General features: G+C 35.0%; 1 pseudogene; it reads left to right on the forward strand.

The window, feature by feature from the left end:
- Positions 1 to 810: 810 nt before the first annotated feature.
- LOC148202323 (exosome complex component RRP41 homolog) lies at positions 811 to 6,141 on the forward strand (annotated as a pseudogene).
- Positions 6,142 to 6,912: the final 771 nt, after the last annotated feature.

Genomic DNA, 6,912 nt, shown 5'->3' on the forward strand with positions numbered 1-6,912 from the left:
ATTAGTATATATAAGATCTGCAGATAGTTCTGCATATGGGTTATACATAGATGAGCCATGCCATGGGTAATGGAAATGTGTAAGGGCACATTTTGAACTGCAAAAAAACATATAAACAGATTAGAAGCAGTCAATAACCTTAGTTCTGATAAACATTAAAACCTATCACTTAAAAGCTACAAATGTTGTAGTTTGCCAAATGATAAAAGTAAGAAAATGGAGGGTTCTAACCCTAAGGATGTCTAACCAACCTTTTTTAGTGAGATATATGAACTTGGTCCTATGACAAAATGAGCTAATTGAAAGCAGCATTTTAAGGTCTGGCCTATGGAATTCAGTCCTATTTAACAGCTGTGATTTGGACATGATTTTGGGATTCGACTATTTAAAATGAGGAGATGCACTTTAGAGGATAAGGTGAAGTTATTACTATTTATTAAAAATTTAGTATTTAAGAGTGTGATAAAATATATGTACATGTATAAGAAACTATGAAGTTATTAAAATCTCAATGACTATTACTGCAGTTTATCCTCTAAAGTGTTATTCCTTCACTGCAGAGGATCTAAATCTATGATTTTATATTTCTTTCTCTACTGATCTTTTGCCTTTAACTTTTTCTCCTCTCTTTATGGTATATTGTAGATGCGACAAATTCGTGCAGATGATTTGCTGTTTTTCTTTAGTAACTTCTCTGCATTTCAGGTGCAAAATAGAAGCCAAATAACCAACCATGCTCTGGTAGTTTTTTTTTTCTAAGTTATGTTGTCTGTATTTATATGAATTGTAACAAAAACTTAATTGTTGCTTATGTGCAATGTATGTCTATAGGTTCGGTGTGAGTACAGCATGGCTAATTTTAGCACTGGAGATCGCATGAGGAAATCAAAGGGTGACAGGTTTTGCTCATTTACTTGCTTTTGTTTAACTTCCTATTCTTTTTGACCTTTCACTTATTTTTTATATATTCGTAGTTTTATACTTATCAAAATGGTATTGGAGCATAGACTACTAGGATGATAGTGAATGTTGCATTAGTAGAATCTATCTTAAGAGTGCCTTGTAATTTGTAAATTGGACTTTTTGATCTTTTTACTGAGGTAAGAATTTAATAGCAATGGTGGTAATGCATGTTTAGACTTTTAGAGTATAAATTTTGATTATTAATTAGTAATATATATATATATATATATATATATATATATATATATATATATATATATATATATATTGCATTTGTTCATGTGATACAGTATAATTTTTTTTTAATCTTGCATTCATAATTTTCTATGTAACAACTATCTTGCTATCCACTAACGTATTGTAGTGTTTTTGGGGCTGGCTGCTCCATGCCTTTGATATAGCTGACTACAGGCTCAGCAATGGGTTATGTATCATAAAACAATGAAAAGCTTAACCCCATGCACCCTTTTACTGCCTTTTCTCATTTTTAATCTTTTTTGCAAGCTTTGACTTTTTTGAGTAATCTTTGGCCAAAACTCACTGAATAGTTTTGAATGGCTTAACCATCAATGTTTGCAGATATAAATGTTATCCTGTTTTGCTTTTCCTTCATAGTTTTAATATGGTTCTCATTGTAAGGTTCTCTTACAGAAGGATAATAGGATCACTTCTTATTTTTTACTACGTGATTTGAAGTTCTCATTCTACAGGAGATCAACTGAAATTTCCCTGGTTATTCGGCAAACCATGGAAGCATCTATATTGACACATCTATTGCCTCGATCTCAGGTTTTATTACACATTAAGAACTTATTTTGTCATGTGCTTTGCTTTCCCCTAGTCCTCCCTAATGTTTTACTTATTAAATTTGCAGATAGATATATATGTCCAAGTTCTCCAAGCAGATGGAGGTAACTAAGACTTGATAATGGGATCTTGTGATTCTCTTCTGTCATTGCCATTTTATTTTCTCTCTTTACTCATTTAATATGTACATTAATTTTGGGTGATGTTGACATGTCTTTTATAGGAACTAGATCTGCTTGTATAAATGCTGCAACTTTGGCCCTTGCCGATGCTGGGATCCCTATGCGTGATCTTGTAACATCCTGCAGTGCCGGATACCTTAACAGCACAAGTCTGCTTGGTATATATCTGTTTTTACTCTAAATTTGAACTGGCTAAATACAAGTGTGGTATGTCTGTTTTATTTCTGTCTACTTCTGATGCACGGGCTGCCCTAATTATTAAAGGTTTCTGAATGTGTACAGATTTGAACTATGTAGAAGACAGTGCTGGAGGTCCTGATGTAACCCTAGGAATTCTGCCAAAGTTGGATAAAGTAACACTGCTTCAGGTTAATTCATGTCTTGTTATTTTCTCTGTATCTATTGTGTAGTCAACCAGGTAAATTAGTTCAACAGAAAGGAAAACTTTTTATTGCTCTCTCAGTCATTGGTACTCACGTAGTAAAGAGTCTGGTGGTGTTGAAGCTGTAATTCCTCTTCCTTCAAAAACTGTTCTTGTTATTAGAGATTTTGGAGAGAACAGTAGAGTTTTAACCCTTGATTACTCGAGGGAATAGGTGCATGTTCGGAAATCCCCAAAAGAAGCTTATCTAAGCTCGCCTCAGATTTAACAACTTAATAGTTTGCTGTACACATGAATCTTTTTTCAAATATCAGTTGTTTTTTAATCAACAGATACTTCTTACGAAGGTTCCTGATAGAGTGATTTGCTGTTGTACCCTTTGATGGAGTTATGTCATGACAAATCTTCTTTTTAGTATGAGTTAATGTTTGATCAAGTGTAACTTAATTTTCACTAGTATCATACTTGGTAACTCTTTATTTGGAATTCCAGTTCAGCATCTTTTACTTTTTTAGTTGCAGATCTTTTGTTGATACTTTAAATTTTGACTGAAGAAATATAGTTGATATATTCTTTCCGCCACCTTATTATAGGATGAAATTCATGTATGGTCCACAAAACAGAGAGGGAGGGTAACTTCATTTGGTGGGGCTGGCATAGATTTTTTCCAATGACAGTTTATCAGTCAGTTTATTGCTCCCATTCTTAGATTGATATTATGGAGTTAAATTTGTTTCGAACACGTGTGTAACATCCCAAAATACAGTAATTACCATATTACAGAATTAATTACAATTAACAGTAAACAATGCAGTCTTTATATACAGAAAAGATGTTCCAGAGCCGAACGGCTTCAGTACAAAAGAAACGCGCATAAACGCATACAAATGAAGCCTAGAACGAACAGCTAACTAAAAATAACGTACGCGCCAAAACAGAATCAGAGGTAATTAGGACGAACGACTTTACAAAATATTTAACCGAACGTCCAACTAAGCTAATATTCACATTCCTAATCTAACGAGCGCTCTAAGGCTCGGCCTTTACTTCCACTTCAACCAGATTTGCATCTTCCAAATTTCCTTCTTCTAGCATTTCTTCAAGAGATGCACCACCATCTGCTCACATCCACACGGATGATCATTGCAAGACAAGACGAACGTACATAGACAGGAGACAACACAATGGAAAATGCAAGGGTAAGCTTATATTATTTAATTCATACAATTAACACATACATTTAACACATCAATTCACACATACATCAGGTAACTTAATATAGAATAACATAGAGATATGTATATTATATGACAGACCGTCCGGACTGTATGAACCATGTAGTTACAAGCGTCCTTGCACCCGAGTGGTGTAGTAGCCGGGATATACCTAATCAGCTGCCACTCGAGGTTAATCCTTCGCCCATGCTAAGTGATGAACTAAGGACCTCCTGCCATTCCCACACATGACTACCCCCTTCTACGTGAAGATGAGTATCACGGAATATCAGGATGGACAGCGAGTCTTAACTTATCCATGTTCATACTTTACCAAATTTAATATTTAACTCATCTGAGACGTTCCTCCTTGGAACGCTCGTTCAAATTCCACAATCGTATAACCATTTAATATAGTGTTCGAACGTCTTAACATTTATATTTTTAACATTTTCATTCTATGTTCCACTCTCTGAAAAAGACGAACGTTCAACTTTCTGAAGGAAGAGGACGAACGTTAAAAGCCAGATTTAAAAGAAACTCCTTTAAAACCATAAAGACTTCAGAATAATAAAGCCAACTCCAGAATATTTTTAAATACCAATAGATCAAATTAACTCAACTTGGATGAAGAGACATCCAGGAGAATACTTAACTATATAGGGAACCTTTTATTTGAAAGGGATTGGCTGCCAGTCAATAACCGAACGCGCCAACATCCATTTACTAAGTATTTGGACGAACGCTATTTACATTCGTTAAGGAATCAAAGATAAGGACGAGCGTTCAATCTAAGACCGAACACTTCATTAAAGCGAACGCTAGGTAAATGACCGAGCACCAAGTATGACGAACGCTTGGTGTATAAACCGAGCGCTATTTAGGACGAACGCTTCGGTATAAGACCGAGCGCTATTTAGGACGAACGCTCAATATAAGACCGAGCGCTACGTATTTAAAATTTTAACACATTTATGTACGACTGAGCTGAACCGAACGCTCAGACACATAGGGACGCTCGTTCTCGAGCAGAGTTCTTTCCAAATGAAAGAATTCCATTCTAAGTTATTTTAAGGAAAACCGAACGGTCTAAGACCGTACGGTGACGATCGTCATTTATCATAGGGAATGATTTAAGTTTCAGGTTTTTCAACCCTAACAGATTTCCAGATTTCAACATTTCAATTCATACTGTATACTTCATATCATTTTCAAATTTATAAACTTTATAACTTCCATTTCCAAATTAATTCACCTTAAACATCATCATACAGATCTCATCATTTTAATCATTCCAACTATACAATAGTCATACTCCGTTCATACATATCCAAATTAACATGCATTTCAAACCACCAAAAACATATATAATTCATACAAGCAGTGCTCGTTCATGACAGATCAATCAGCATACGTTTTATACATCCAAATCATATCATACAACATGCAAGTATAAATTAAACATATAAGCTTCCCTTACCTGGATAGCAGTGTTCGCCCTAATGCAAGTTTATGGTGCTTCCTCTAACAGCGTTCTACTCCAAGGTTCACTCACTAAATTCCACTTAAGTTTCTTCCACTAAATCTAGCCAAAGGAATGTAGAAACGAATATCCAGAAACGATACCTAAGTTGGGAGACTTACCGTTTTCAGAACTGAGATTGGTTCGGTCCAAAATGAAGCTCACAGCGTAAGGATCGTTCCTACGGTTCTGAATGTTAAACGGAGAAGAGATGAATGAGTAACAGTAGAGAGAAGTTTTAAGGTTTCTAGAGAGAGGTTGGAGAAGATGAAAAGTTAAGTTCAGAGGTAGAAGATGAGTGGTGCAGGGGAGAGAAAGAGTTTTCGAAAATCTAGTTTTGTTTAACTCACGTTCGTTTGAACGAACGTCTCCCAAGCTGACACCTGCACACCAAACTCTGAATTGGAAGCTTCCAACGTGACAAGTGGCGTGTGTGCATGCACAGTTTGGTGCGTTTTTAATGTTTCAGAGGAATGATGTGGCTCGGCTTTCCGTGCACAACAGAGAGATGAAAAATTCAGAGTTGGGAGTGGGTTTTTAATTACCCGTAGCAGTGACGTGGAGTGCGTATTAATGGTGATGTGACAGAGAATTTGCAGAGAAATTTCTAGGGTCTTATAACGTGCCACTATGTAAAGGCTGGTTGAGATTGTGAACCTTCAAAGTTTTAATCAGAAATTTACTACTATCATTATTATGAAAAGCATGCAATGCTTTTCTTTTCTCATCCAGCTTATTTCATTCGTTCACTCCCTGCCATATTCCGTAGTTTAGAATGGAAAAGCTCCTAGTTTAATTTTATTTGCACTAATTTCTGTTGTTACTGTCTATAGATGGATTCTAAACTACCAATTGACATTTTGGAAAATGTTATGCAACTAGCAATCGAAGGCTGCAAAGCAATAGCAAACTACATTCGAGAAGTAAGAACCTGCTGACACTTTTGTGATTATACTAAGAGGAGTCCAAACAAGTTTTACATTAATTTCACTGCTTAAATCCTGTTTCTTTGTTGGCTGGCAGATTTTGCTGGAGAACACAAAGCAACTGGAATATCGACGAGGTGTATAGTTTTTATAGCAGAAATGATGCTATGATTATTATTACCTGTGGTCACGGTTTTCCAGATTTGTAGGTCCGTTCTTTCAGCATTTGTGCTTTTTTTTGGTTATGGAGGAGAATTCTCTTGTATTTACGTGGAACAATTTTGTTTTTAGCATACGGTGCTGAATAAAACGGAAAATTGTTGTAGAATTCGTTTCTCATTTCTGTCACCTTATCACTATGAATAAAAGGTAGCAAAATTATGATTTATTTTGGGACCACTTTCTGAATTTCCACCAATCCCCCAAAATAAGACGTGTAGAATGGAACTAATGATCTGACACTTCAACGAATGAAGAATTAATGATTGAAGTTAGAATCAAAATAATCAGTGGGTTGGTTGAGTGTGTGTACATGGTGATTGCATCCTCAGAAAAAGCAATGACATCAGTATTGACAATTTAATTGCTAACTAATTTCAATGGTTAGTTTCCTAAATTTCCTTTTTGGGTACGATACAGTTTGATAAAGACAGCTTTGGTGTTAAATGTTTGTATTGCAGTTAAAGTCTTGATATAGCGAGTTAAACTGATTAATTATGTAAATATAAAAAGTAAATAATTTATAGTAATTTCTAAATCCTGGTAAATATAAAGTAGTTTAATTAAGTTAACATTTTTTTATTTCTTTTAAATACGTATGCTAGAGCGGAATACTGAAGTTTTTTGGTAGAGTTGAATACAGTAAGTTTGAAACATCACTAATACAGATTTAGAAGAAAAAAAAGTATTTGAAGTA

Source organism: Vigna umbellata, chromosome 3 (assembly GCF_029865625.1).
Source record: "Vigna umbellata cultivar VRB3 chromosome 3, Vumbellata_1.0, whole genome shotgun sequence".
In the NCBI taxonomy this organism is placed as follows: Eukaryota; Viridiplantae; Streptophyta; class Magnoliopsida; order Fabales; family Fabaceae; genus Vigna; species Vigna umbellata.